Source organism: Coregonus lavaretus (assembly GCF_964263955.1).
Source record: "Coregonus lavaretus genome assembly, contig: HAP1_SCAFFOLD_597, whole genome shotgun sequence".
Classification (NCBI taxonomy): Eukaryota; Metazoa; Chordata; class Actinopteri; order Salmoniformes; family Salmonidae; genus Coregonus; species Coregonus lavaretus.
This window is the reverse complement of record NW_028156553.1, coordinates 237,556-250,269: the sequence shown is the minus strand read 5'-3', so window position 1 is coordinate 250,269 and position 12,714 is coordinate 237,556.

Genomic DNA, 12,714 nt, shown 5'->3' with positions numbered 1-12,714 from the left:
GGCTTTTGACAGGTTGGGAGGAGCTAACTTTTTTCAACAGAAGTGCTGGAGGCTGGAGCACAGAGCAGAATGTGCAGTTAGCTATCTAGAACCCCTTCCCAATGAGCACAAACACAAATATGTATTTTTCAATGTCTTTTGCTCACGTCTGATTATAAGGTAAGATCGCCCTCTTGTGGCATGCCATAATATTTGAATCTTTCCATTTGTTTCCAACTTTCTGTTTCTCCACCTGAAGGTATTTTTTTATTATTATTATATATATATTTTTATTTTAGCACCTTTTTCTCCCCAATTGCGATCTAGTCATGCGTCCTCTGAAACATGTTCCACCAAACCGCACTGGGCCAATTTTGCCCCGCCGGTCACAGCTGCCTGGGATCGAACCCGGGTCTGTAGTGATGCCTCAAGCACTGCAATGCAGTGCCTTAGACCGCTGCGCCACTCGGTAGGCCCTAAAAATATGTATTTTGAACAAAAAATATGTATTTCCCACGTCTTTTGCGCTTAAGTTTGGATGTAACCACTGTGAAAACTTAAGATAAATAGCAAACTATACTAATCTTGATGCTCAAACAAGCGTAATAGTTTTCACTTACAAGCCTTTTATTCTCTATAGCAGGGTTGCCCAACCCTGTTCCTGGAGAGCTACCCTCCTGTAGGTTTTCACTCCAACCCCAGGTGTTATTAACCTGATTTATCTTATCAACCTGTTAATTATTAGAATCAGGTGCGCTAGATTACGGTTGGAGCAAAAACCTACAGGACGGTAGCTCTCCAGGAACAGGGTTGGAGTTAAAACCTACAGGACGGTAGCTCTCCAGGAACAGGGTTGGAGTTAAAACCTACAGGACGGTAGCTCTCCAGGAACAGGGTTGGAGTTAAAACATACAGGACGGTAGCTCTCCAGGAACAGGGTTGGAGTTAAAACCTCCAGGACGGTAGCTCTCCAGGAACAGGGTTGGAGTTAAAACCTACAGGACGGTAGCTCTCCAGGAACAGGGTTGGAGCAAAAACCTACAGGACGGTAGCTCTCCAGGAACAGGGTTGGAGTTAAAACCTACAGGACGGTAGCTCTCCAGGAACAGGGTTGGAGTTAAAACCTACAGGACGGTAGCTCTCCAGGAACAGGGTTGGAGTTAAAACCTACAGGACGGTAGCTCTCCAGGAACAGGGTTGGAGTTAAAACCTACAGGACGGTAGCTCTCCAGGAACAGGGTTGGAGTTAAAACCTACAGGACGGTAGCTCTCCAGGAACAGGGTTGGAGTTAAAACCTACAGGACGGTAGCTCTCCAGGAACAGGGTTGGAGTTAAAACCTACAGGACGGTAGCTCTCCAGGAACAGGGTTGGAGTTAAAACCTCCAGGACGGTAGCTCTCCAGGAACAGGGTTGGAGTTAAAACCTCCAGGACGGTAGCTCTCCAGGAACAGGGTTGGAGTTAAAACCTCCAGGACGGTAGCTCTCCAGGAACAGGGTTGGAGTTAAAACCTCCAGGACGGTAGCTCTCCAGGAACAGGGTTGGAGTTAAAACCTACAGGACGGTAGCTCTCCAGGAACAGGGTTGGAGTTAAAACCTCCAGGACGGTAGCTCTCCAGGAACAGGGTTGGAGTTAAAACCTCCAGGACGGTAGCTCTCCAGGAACAGGGTTGGAGTTAAAACCTCCAGGACGGTAGCTCTCCAGGAACAGGGTTGGAGTTAAAACCTCCAGGACGGTAGCTCTCCAGGAACAGGGTTGGAGTATAAACCTCCAGGACGGTAGCTCTCCAGGAACAGGGTTGGGCAGTCCTGCTCCATAGAATGCACCACACTTATTCGGCTGACCCCATAGGAAAACCCTTGTTTTGGAGAGACGAGAGAGAGAAAAAGAGAGAGAGAAACAAGAAGACAGTTGTTTCAACCTTTTACACCAACATGTGTCTGCAGGTTTTCGCTCCTCCCTTGTACTTGATTAATGAATGAAGGTCACTAATAAGTATGGAAATCCCCTCACCTGGTTGTCTAGGTCACTAATTAGTATGGAAATCCCCTCACCTGGTTGTCTAGGTCACTAATTAATGAGTAAGGAAATCCCCTCACCTGGATGTCTAGGTCACTAATTAGTAAGGAAATCCCCTCACCTGGTTGTCTAGGTCACTAATTAGTAAGGAAATCCCCTCACCTGGTTATCTAGGTCACTAATTAGTAAGGAAATCCCCTCCCCTGGTTGTCTAGGTCACTACTTAGTAAGGAAATCCCCTCACCTGGTTGTCTAGGTCACTAATTAGTAAATATATCCCCTCACCTGGTTGTCTAGGTCACTAATTAGTAAGGAAATCCCCTCCCCTGGTTGTCTAGGTCTTAATTTAATAGAAATAACTCAAACCAGTATACAGTAGGACCTCCATGGAATGAGTTTGATCGCCCTCTTGTGGCACGCCATAGTATTTTAATCTTTCCATTTTGTTTCCAACTTCCTGTTTCTCCACCTGCTACAGGTACGCTGTGGTCACCTACGGTTCCTATTCCCATCAGACCAATGTTATTACGTCCAACAATCCTGTCTGGAATGCTACCTTTGACATGGGTCCCTTCGACAAAGACCTGAGGCTAAAAGTGGAGGTCTGGGATGAAGATTTTATGGGTTATAATGACAAGCTGAAGTACTGTACCTTCAACCTCGAGCAGGGGACACATGAACGCCTGTGCAACAACAGCGGGGGGGGCTTTTATTTCCTGTACACCCTCACCTGTGACCCCTACTTGACCGGGGACCAGTGTGAAAAATACATACTTTCCACCACCACAGTCCACTCTAATCCACTCTACAGTAAGAGTAAGCATCTCTTTTCTATCCAGAGTTCAGCGCTCCTATACCTATGGTTGTTTTACATCTCTGTATAATGTACCCCCCAGAACACATGTTGGAGTAAATTCATTCCAGGCAGTGGGTCTGTTGCCTGTACAGCTCACCAGGAACCACGTTGGAAACAAGGGGAATCATTTCAATATGTGTGATGGAAAATGTTATGTTTGTGCTTTTCTAATAACCAATTCGACTGGGTTCATGCAAGTGACTGATTTTTAATACATGTTGATCTCTCCAAAGTTTATCGTGTGAAGAGACAGCCTTGAAAATGTTCATCTTGTCTTTCGGGTCGTAAATAATCCTTGGTTCCTGCCTGTGCCTGGTAAAGATATGAGGGGGGAAGACATGACCTCCTCATTAGGACCATCTGGCAGAACACCCAGAATATGTTCTATAAGTTAAGATAGGAGACGGTGCCAGACACATGTAGGAACCAACCCTATGAAAAATGACCATGTAACTTTTCTATGTAAGGAGTATATAAGAGAACTAACGGGACTGCCCCGGCGGAGCTTCATCACTTCAGACCGGTACTTCATGCATCTAAGTTTGTACTAGATGTGGGGCAAAAGTTTACATTAAGGCAGTTATTTAACACCCAATGTGAAGACTCACTCAAAATGTTTGATATGATTCCAACTACTGAGGTGAAAGTTAGAAAAATCTTAGCTTGAAAACCTCCAAAGCCAAAGATGTCTACGGTTTTGATCATGTGTTCTTTAAAATACATAAAGATATTTTAACATCACCAATAACATATCAGATTAATCTATTTCAGAAACCAAGGTATCTTCCCAAGGGAGCTGTTGTTACCCCCTATGTTCAAGTCTGGAGATTGTTTTATGGTCAATAAATATAGACCTAGAAGTATTTAGCCAATCGTTTCAATGGCTGCAGAGAGAGAGTAGTTGCTGAGCAATTTGACTGATCACTTGAATACTAGTGATTTCTCATTATACCCCTTGCAATTTGCCTTCAGAGCTAATCATTCTACTTTCAGCAAATTGTTATTTTTTTGGAGAAGGTTACATTAAAATGTAACAAAAGGGGAAGTGGTAGGAGCTGTGTTTTATAGATTTGCAAAAAGCATTTGATACTTAAAATCACAGAATATTACTCTCTAAACTAGCAAAGTTTAATTTCTCCCCTAATGCTTTAAAATGGATGGATTAATTTATTTGACAGAAGACAGTGTGTTAGAATCAACCAGAAAGTCTAATTGTCTTGGCAATTGTACAATGGGGGTCCCACAGGAATCTGTTTTAGGGCCTTTACTCTTTAGCTTATATATCAATGAACTGCTTCATGTGTCATGGTGTTGATATACACGTTTATGCAGATGACACTGTTATATACAAATGCCTCAACTGCAAAATAATATCTGCCCATGGACTACAGATAGCCAGTTGTCTAAATCTGGCGTATTTACAGAAATGTTCATTGATGTGCATTGTCCCTGTTAAATAAATACATTAAAATGACTGTAGTTGTGGTGTGCACTGCTCTCTGACTGTAGGGTTGTGCTGCGGTAACTCAGTCTGTCCTGTAGATGGCAGCACTGATACAGAGAAACATAATTCTGCATGGCATCCATCAGCCACAGATCCAGGATCAGTTAAGTCTATACATATCTTAATACAAACCATTTGGCCTATTCACCCTAGAGAGAGTAGGGTGGTAGAGAGGGAAAGGAGGGGTCTGGTGCTTTTTGGGAAAAGGTCAAACAACAGAAATGTCCTTAACACTGTTGTCACAATGATGTGTTCTCTCTCCCTGCCCCCCCTCTTTCTTTCTGTCAGAATCCACCTCTCTTTTTCTCCCCCTTCGCTCTCTTTTTCTCCCCCTTCTCTCTCTCTCTCTCTCTCCCCCTCTCCTCTTCACTCCCCCCCCCTCTCTCTCTCTCTCTCTCTCTCTCTCCTCCCCCTCTCCTCTTCACTCCCCCTTCTCTCTCTCTCTCTCTCTATCTCTCCCCTTCTCTCCCATTTTGTTTTATCTTCCTCTGCATCCCTCTCTCTCTCCCTCCCTCTTTCTCTCTTCTCTTGCACTCTCGTCTCCCCAGAGGTGCATTGTGGGTCTAAAGCTTTGGGGATGTCCTGAACTCTGAGGCAACATACTCTCTCTCTCTCTCTCTCTCTCTCTCTCTCTCTGTCTCTCTCTCTCTCTCTCTCTCTCTCTCTCTCTCTCTCTCTCTCTCTCTCTCTCTCTCTCTCTCTCTCTCTATTCCCCCCCTCCCCACACACATGGTAGCAGCAGTGGCCAGCGGTGCCTGCAGATGTGCCCTGCTAAGCCATCTGCTGTAAGAAGTGAAAGCTGACATCTCAGACACACTGTCATGACACAACCCAGAGCTTCTAATACTCAGTCTGACTACCAAATGGAACCTTATTCCCTACATAGTGCACTACTTTTGACCAGAGCCCACAGGGAATAGGGTGCCATTTGGGATGCAGACTCTGTCTTCACGAAGCTTGACAGAAGCTTGACAATCCACTGAGTTGTTGAGTCAGTCAAATACAACAGACACTGAGAGACATGTTCAGCAACTCTTAGAAGAGAACATAAATGGACTTCAATAGGAATACTTGTTTACTGTTTCCTTGGTAAATGTCCTAATGAAGGCAACCAACACACCAACATGTGTTTTTAACAAGAAATATGTTTTGGTTAAAGAGGAAGAAGGAAGGAAGGAAGAACAGAAAGAAGGAATTCTCAAACTATAAACATCAGCTGTCTCCAACTGTCTTCAACGGTCTTCAACGGTCTTCAATTATCTTCAACTGTCTTCAATTGTCTTCAACTGTCTTCAACTGTCTTCAACTGTCTTCAATTGTCTTCAACTGTCTTCAACGGTCTTCAACTGTCTTCAACTGTCTTCAATTATCTTCAACTGTCTTCAACTGTCTTCAACTGTCTTCAACTGTCTTCAACGGTCTTCAACTCTCTTCAACGGACTTCAACTGTCTTCAGAGTCGCAGAATATGTTCCTCTTTTTCTGCTCTGTTCAGCCACCATTGTAGAAGAGTGAGGTACAGCGATAGTATTTTTCTTTAGTCAGAAACAACACAGCTTATGGAGGGGTTTTTGTCCCACAAACGCAACAAAGAGTTTTCTACAAAGACCATCCCCAAGGCCTCTGAAGACTATAAACCAAGTTTACGTCCCAAATGGCACCCTATTCTTTATGGTCCTTGGTCAGAAAGTAGTGCACTATTTCAGATATAGGGTGCCATTTGGGACGTAGCCTTGGTTCATTTTCTTCACAGGCCTTGGGGATGGTCTTTGTAGTTGTTTGGAATTGAAATGAGACTTAGAAAATTAGAAGAAGAGGAAGTGGGGGCTTTATAAACAAACACACACACACAGAACAGCTGTCAATCAAGATTCTAGTTCCTCCACAAACACTCTGTTCTCTGGTCATCCAGTTGCTGACTGTTCCTACGGTAACTATAGGACTGTTCCTACGGTAACTATAGGACTGTTCCTACGGTAACTACAGGACTGTTCCTACGGTAACTATAGTACTATACTCCGAGTCCATATTCACATAATAATAATAAGGAATTCCCCTTGACCACACCCACAAATTGGGGAAAAATAACATTCTTTCCCATTCACCCCCAGTGTAAAAGAGCCAACTTCATCATGGATTTTTAGTTATAAAAAATAAAGAAAACATGCCGAAAAGCTGCTGTGTTGTTCAATGTACATGTAACCAGGTCAAAAATACAACCTACGGATCGTAATACTCCCACGTAGAGAAATGGAGCCTGTGAGAAGAGCCCTGTGGTTTCAGGCTATTCGGCGTGGGAGAGTCAGGAAATGTGGGGACCCGGTGTCCATGTAGGCTACACAAAGCTATGTGTGTGGAAAACATTTCATCACAGATAAGACATTTAACTTGTTTAGTGTAGTTCATGTGTAAATCCATTCACTACTTGTAGCTCTATAGTCCATTTGTGTTGTTGGTCCTGGCTAGCTAGCTAGCACTCACTCACTCGTTGCTGCTAGCTAGCGCCGTCATAAAAAGGGGCATGAGGGAAGCCCTGCAATATTACGTTTTTCTAAGTAGTGAGAACGCTCTGGAGCAGGAAATGTTGAAATGTAATATTAAGACATGCTGTATTTTTCTTTAATGTAGTTTTGTAATTGACTAAAACAAGCAGACAACAAGAAAATTGCTTTTGAAAAAGGTCAAGTTTTAGTTGTGAGCCCATGGGGTAACCTAGGTAACCACAGGTTGTTTTCCCCACAGGCGGATGTTCTATTTAACAAAGACTGAGTCTATAGGACTGTTCCTACGGTAACTATAAAACTATAGGACTGGTCCTACGGTAACTACAGAACTACAGGACTGTTCCTACGGTAACTATAAAACTATAGGACTGTTCCTACGGTAACCACAGAACTACAGGACTAGTTGTGCAAGAGAGAAAACGTACTGCCCAGCAACAGTGATGTCAAATGTTTCCCATATTATACACACACACACTCAAACTTACACACACACACACACACACACAAACTCTCTCACACACAAACACACACACACACAGAGCCCATCGCAGGAATTAGCCTGTGTTTTAAAGACAGAGAGATCAATGGTTGTGTGATTGTTTAGTTTCCTAATAACTAGAGACAGGATCGATTCAACTTCCTGTGAAGACTGGAGCCTGGAGCCCGGAACCCTAGACCTTAACTTCATTACACCTATATGGAGATATGTAGGGGTGTGTGTGTGTGTGTGTGTGTGTGTGTGTGTGTGTGTGTGTGTGTGTGTGTGTGCTTCATCTTATAGAGAACACCATTAGACAAACAGCAGTAGAGGGTTGTTTTTAGCTATCATTCAGCCCTCGAGACAACATCCTTATGTCACCCTATGACCTACTGTAATCCTTTATGTTACCCTTATGAGCTCTTACGCTGCTCTTATGTCACCCTATGACCTGCTGTAATCCTTTATGTTACCCTTATGAGCTCTTACGCTGCTATTATGTCACCCTACGACCTACTGTAATCCTTTATGTTACCCTTATGAGCTCTTACGCTGCTCTTATGTCACCCTATGACCTGCTGTAATCCTTTATGTTACCCTTATGAGCTCTTACGCTGCTCTTATGTCACCCTATGACCTGCCATAACCCCTTATGCAACCCTTACGAACCCTCACAAACATAGGTGGGTAAACGATGATCACCGTTAGCAGCGAGTAAAGTAACGTTCCCTACACGTTCAATGGGTTTACCCTCTAATACCCCACTGCTTACGAACTCTTATGATACGCTTATGTCCCCCTACGACCTGCTACAACCCCTTATGTAACCCTTACAAACCCTTAAGTAACTCTCATGTCATTAGAGGCCTGCAGGAGTCCTAACACACACTGATCCTGTTAATCTCACTAAACACACGCTGTAGGCCCTGTAGTTAACACACACACAAAAACACAAAAACACACAAAAACACATGGATACACACACACACACACCGTGCTAATTAAATGAAGAGTTCAGTGAAGTGGTTAAGAGAGGAAGAGAGAGGAGGAAGAGAGAGGAGAGGAGGAGGAGAGGAGGAAGAGAGGAGGAAGAGAGGAGGAGGAGAGGAAGAGAGGAGGAGAGGAGGAGGAGGGGAAGAGAGGAGGAGGAGAGGAGGAGGAGAGGAGGGGAGGAGGAGGAGGGGAAGAGAGGAGGAGGAGAGGAGGAGGAGGAAGAGAGGAGGAGGAGAGGAAGAGAGGAGGAAGAGAGGAGGAGGAGAGGAAGAGGAGAGGAAGAGAGGAGGAAGAGAGGAGGAGGAGAGGAAGAGAGGAGGAGAGGAGGAAGAGGGGAAGAGAGGAGGAGGAGAGGAGGAGAGGAGGAGGAGAGGAGGAGAGGAGGAGAGGAGGAGGAGGGGAAGGGAGGAGGAGAGGAAGAGAGGAGGAGGAGAGGAAGAGAGGAGGAAGAGAGGAGGAGGAGAGGAAGAGAGGAGGAAGAGAGGAGGGGGAGAGGAAGAGAGGAGGAAGAGAGAAGGAGGAGAGGAAGAGAGGAGGAGGAGAAGAGGAGGAGAGGAAGAGAGGAGGAAGAGAGGAGGAAGAGAGGATGAGGAGAGGAAGAGAGGAGGAAGAGAGGAGGAAGAGAGGAGGAGGAGAGGAAGAGAGGAGGAGGAGAGGAGGAGGAGAGGAAGAGAGGAGGAGGAGAGGAGGAGGAGAGGAAGAGAGGAGGAGGAGAGGAGGAGGAGAGGAAGAGAGGAGGAAGATAGGAGGAAGAGAGGAGGAGGAGAGGAAGAGAGGAGGAGGAGAGGAGGAGGAGAGGAAGAGAGGAGGAAGAGAGGAAGAGAGGAGGAAGAGAGGAGGAAGAGAGGAGGCAGAGAGGGGAGGAGAGGAAGAGAGGAGGAAGAGAGGAGGAGGAGAGGAGAGAGGAGGAGGAAGAGAGGAGGAGGAGGAGGAGAGGAAGAGAGACGAGGAAGAGAGACGAGAGGAGGAGTAAGAGAGGAGGAGGAAGGGAAGAGAGGAGGAGGAGAGAAGGAGGAAGAGAGGAGGGGAAGAGAGAAGGAGTAGAGGAAGAGATGAGTAGGAGAGGAGGAGCAGGAGAGGAAGAGGAGAGAAGGAGGAAGAGAGGAGAGGAGAGAAGAAGAGAGGAGAGGAGCGGAGAGAGGAGAGGAGAGGAAGAGAGGAGAGGAGAGAAGAAGAGAGGAGAGAAGAAGAGAGGAGAGGAGCGGAGAGGAGAGGGGAAGAGGAGAGGAGAGGAGAGGAGAGGGATGAGAGAAGAGAGGAGAGGGGGAGAGGAGGAGGAGAGGAGGAGAGGAGAGAGGAGGGGGAGAGGAGAGAGAGGAGAGGGAGAGAGGAGAAAGGAGAGGAGAGGAGAGGAGAGGAGAGGAGAGGAGAGGAGAGGAGAGGAGAGGAGAGGAGAGGAGAGGAGAGGAGAGGAGAGGAGAGGAGAGGAGAGGAGGGAGGAGAGGAGAGAGGAGAGAGGAGAAGAGAGGAGAGGGGGAGAGGAGAGGAGAGAGGAGAGAGGAGAGAGGAGAGGAGAGAGGAGAGAGGAGAAGAGAGGAGAGGAGGAGAGGAGGAGGAGACTTACACACCCACTCCCTCCGTCCTTTACCGTTTCTGCTCTCAACTTTACTGTGTCTCCTTTGCATCTGTCTCAAGCTGACTCACAAACCAAAATCAATTGACATCAAAGGGGAGAGTGAGAAATGGCATAACAGGTGTTAGTGTGTGTGTGTGTGTGTGTGTGTTTGAATGTGCACATTCGTGCATGCATTCGTGAGTGTGTATGAGTACGCGAGAGGGACTATATTGTTGTTGAGACATTAAGCTCAGAGACAGATTGTCACGACTTCGGCCGAGGCTGCCTCCCCTCCTTGTTCGGGCAGGCTTCGGCGTTCGTCGTCACCGGCTTACTAACCACTGCCGCCCCAATCATCATCACATTTGTCTTGTCTTGTCAATCACACACACCTGGTTCTAATCCCCTCATTAGTCTGTGTATAAGTGTTCCCTCTGCCCCTTGTCCTTGTGGGTGATTGTTAGTTGTGAGAGTAGTATAGCTCGGTGGAGCTACTCGTACATTTTGTTGCCAGGGTAGATTTTCCCCTGTGCCTATGTATTATTGGATTCTACCGTTACAGTGCATTTGCCAGGGATGAGTGTTTCCCCTGTGCCTGTTTTGTTGATCGCTATTTGAGCGCATTTGTGTGTCAACGAAGGAATAAACTCTGTATTCAGTGATTACCCTCCTGGGCCTGACTCCTGTTGTTTCTAAATAATGAGAGATGCTGTGAGAACAAGGAGTCCGCTTACACTGTACTTTGATTATAAAGGTTTATTTATATCACAAGATTTCAGCGTAAGTTTACAGACATCTGCAGGCATCTGGAGAACAACGACCCAAAATAATATGTTGTGCTGTCCTCCTTTGTCCCCACCAAGTATTTATAATCTTTACCATGATATGGGTGGTTTCCCCTAGAGACCAATCCCATGACTCCACACAACAGACTTCCTCTGTTTTATGGGGTGCCCCTATAAAACTGCTCCCCAGATGCTTCCCTAAGCTGAATCAACATCCTCCAAGATACCATTTGCAAACGTTAGCAAAGTCATAAATTCCTTAGACACCACACTCCTTTAATCACACAGATACAGCAGTATAGATTCTATATTGTTGTGGAGACATTAAGCTCAGAGACAGTGTCACGGTCGTCATGAAAAGCGGACCAAGGCGCAACGTGAAATGCGTACATCTTTTATTGAGTACTTACACACAGCAACAAAACGAAACGTGAAGTCCTCGGTCATAAACACAAACCTACACGGAACAAGATCCCACAAAAGACAAGTGCACAACAGGCTGCCTAAGTATGGTTCCCAATCAGAGACAACGAGCCACAGCTGTCTCTAATTGGGAACCACCCCGGCCAACATAGAAACACATAAACTAGAACAAGAACATAGAAAACGAAACATAGAACCTAACACCCAGAAACTAACACATAGAAACGAACACCCTGGCTCAACATATAAAAGTCCCCAGAGCCAGGGCGTGACAGTACCCCCCCCCAAAGGCGCGGACTGCGACCGCGCCAACTAAACCCAACAGGGGAGGGGCCAGGTGGGCATTCCGCCTCGGAGGCGGATCCGGCTCCGGGCGTGACCACCACCCTCTAACTAACCCCCCGTAGCGCCCCTGGTCTGGTCCCGCTGGCTGGAGCTGGACTGGACATCGGTGGAGCGGATTGCTTAGGCTCCGGCGTGGAGCAGCTGACCGGTACCTGACCAGGCACCGGTGAAACAGGCACGGGCTGTGCCGGACTGACGACGCGCACCACAGGCTTGGTGCGAGGAGCAGGAATGGGCCGGACCGGGCTGACGACGCGCACCACTGGCTTGGTGCGGGGAGCAGGAACGGGCCGGACCGGGCTGACGACGCGCACCACTGGCTTGGTGCGGGGAGCAGGAACAGGCCGGACCGGGCTGGCGACGCGCACCACAGGCTTGGTGCGAGGGACAGGAACAGGCCGGGCCGGGCTGGCGACGCGCACCACAGGCTTGGTGCGAGGGGCAGGAACAGGCCGGGCCGGGCTGGCGACGCGCATCATAGGCTTGGTGCGAGGGACAGGAACAGGCCGGACCGTACTGGGAACACACACCACTGGCCTTGTGCGGGGATCAGGAACGGGCCGGACCGGACTGGTAACACACCCCAGTACCTCTCGCCGTGCCTCTACACTCTCCTTCCCTCTAATGACCAATGGCCCCCGTAACCTGGTGGCCTTCTCTCCTAGTCCACAATCTCGCCCTGTAGCTGCCTCCAGCAGCCCCGTCGTCCATGCCATGTGCCCCCCCAAAAAAATGTCTTGGGGTTGCCTCTCGCCTGTCCGACGACGGCCCGGTTGGCGCCGCTTCTCCTCTCCTGCCTGGGTCTCCCCCTTCATCGCCCTCCGGTAACGGACGGCCTCCTCCTCCGTTATCCTCCCCCAAGGCACAGCGTGAAATGCGTACATCTTTTATTGAGTACTTACACACAGCAACAAAACAACAAAACGAAACGTGAAGTCCTCGGTCATAAACACAAACCTACACGGAACAAGATCCCACAAAAGACAAGTGCACAACAGGCTGCCTAAGTATGGCTCCCAATCAGAGACAACGAGCCACAGCTGTCTCTAATTGGGAACCACCCCGGCCAACATAGAAACATATAAACTAGAACAAGAACATAGAAAACGAAACATAGAACCTAACACCCAGAAACTAACACATAGAAACTAACACCCTGGCTCAACATATAAAAGTCCCCAGAGCCAGGGCGTGACAGACAGATACAGCAGTATAGATTCTTTATTTTTGTGGAGACATTAAGCTCAGAGACAAATACAGCAGTATAGATTCT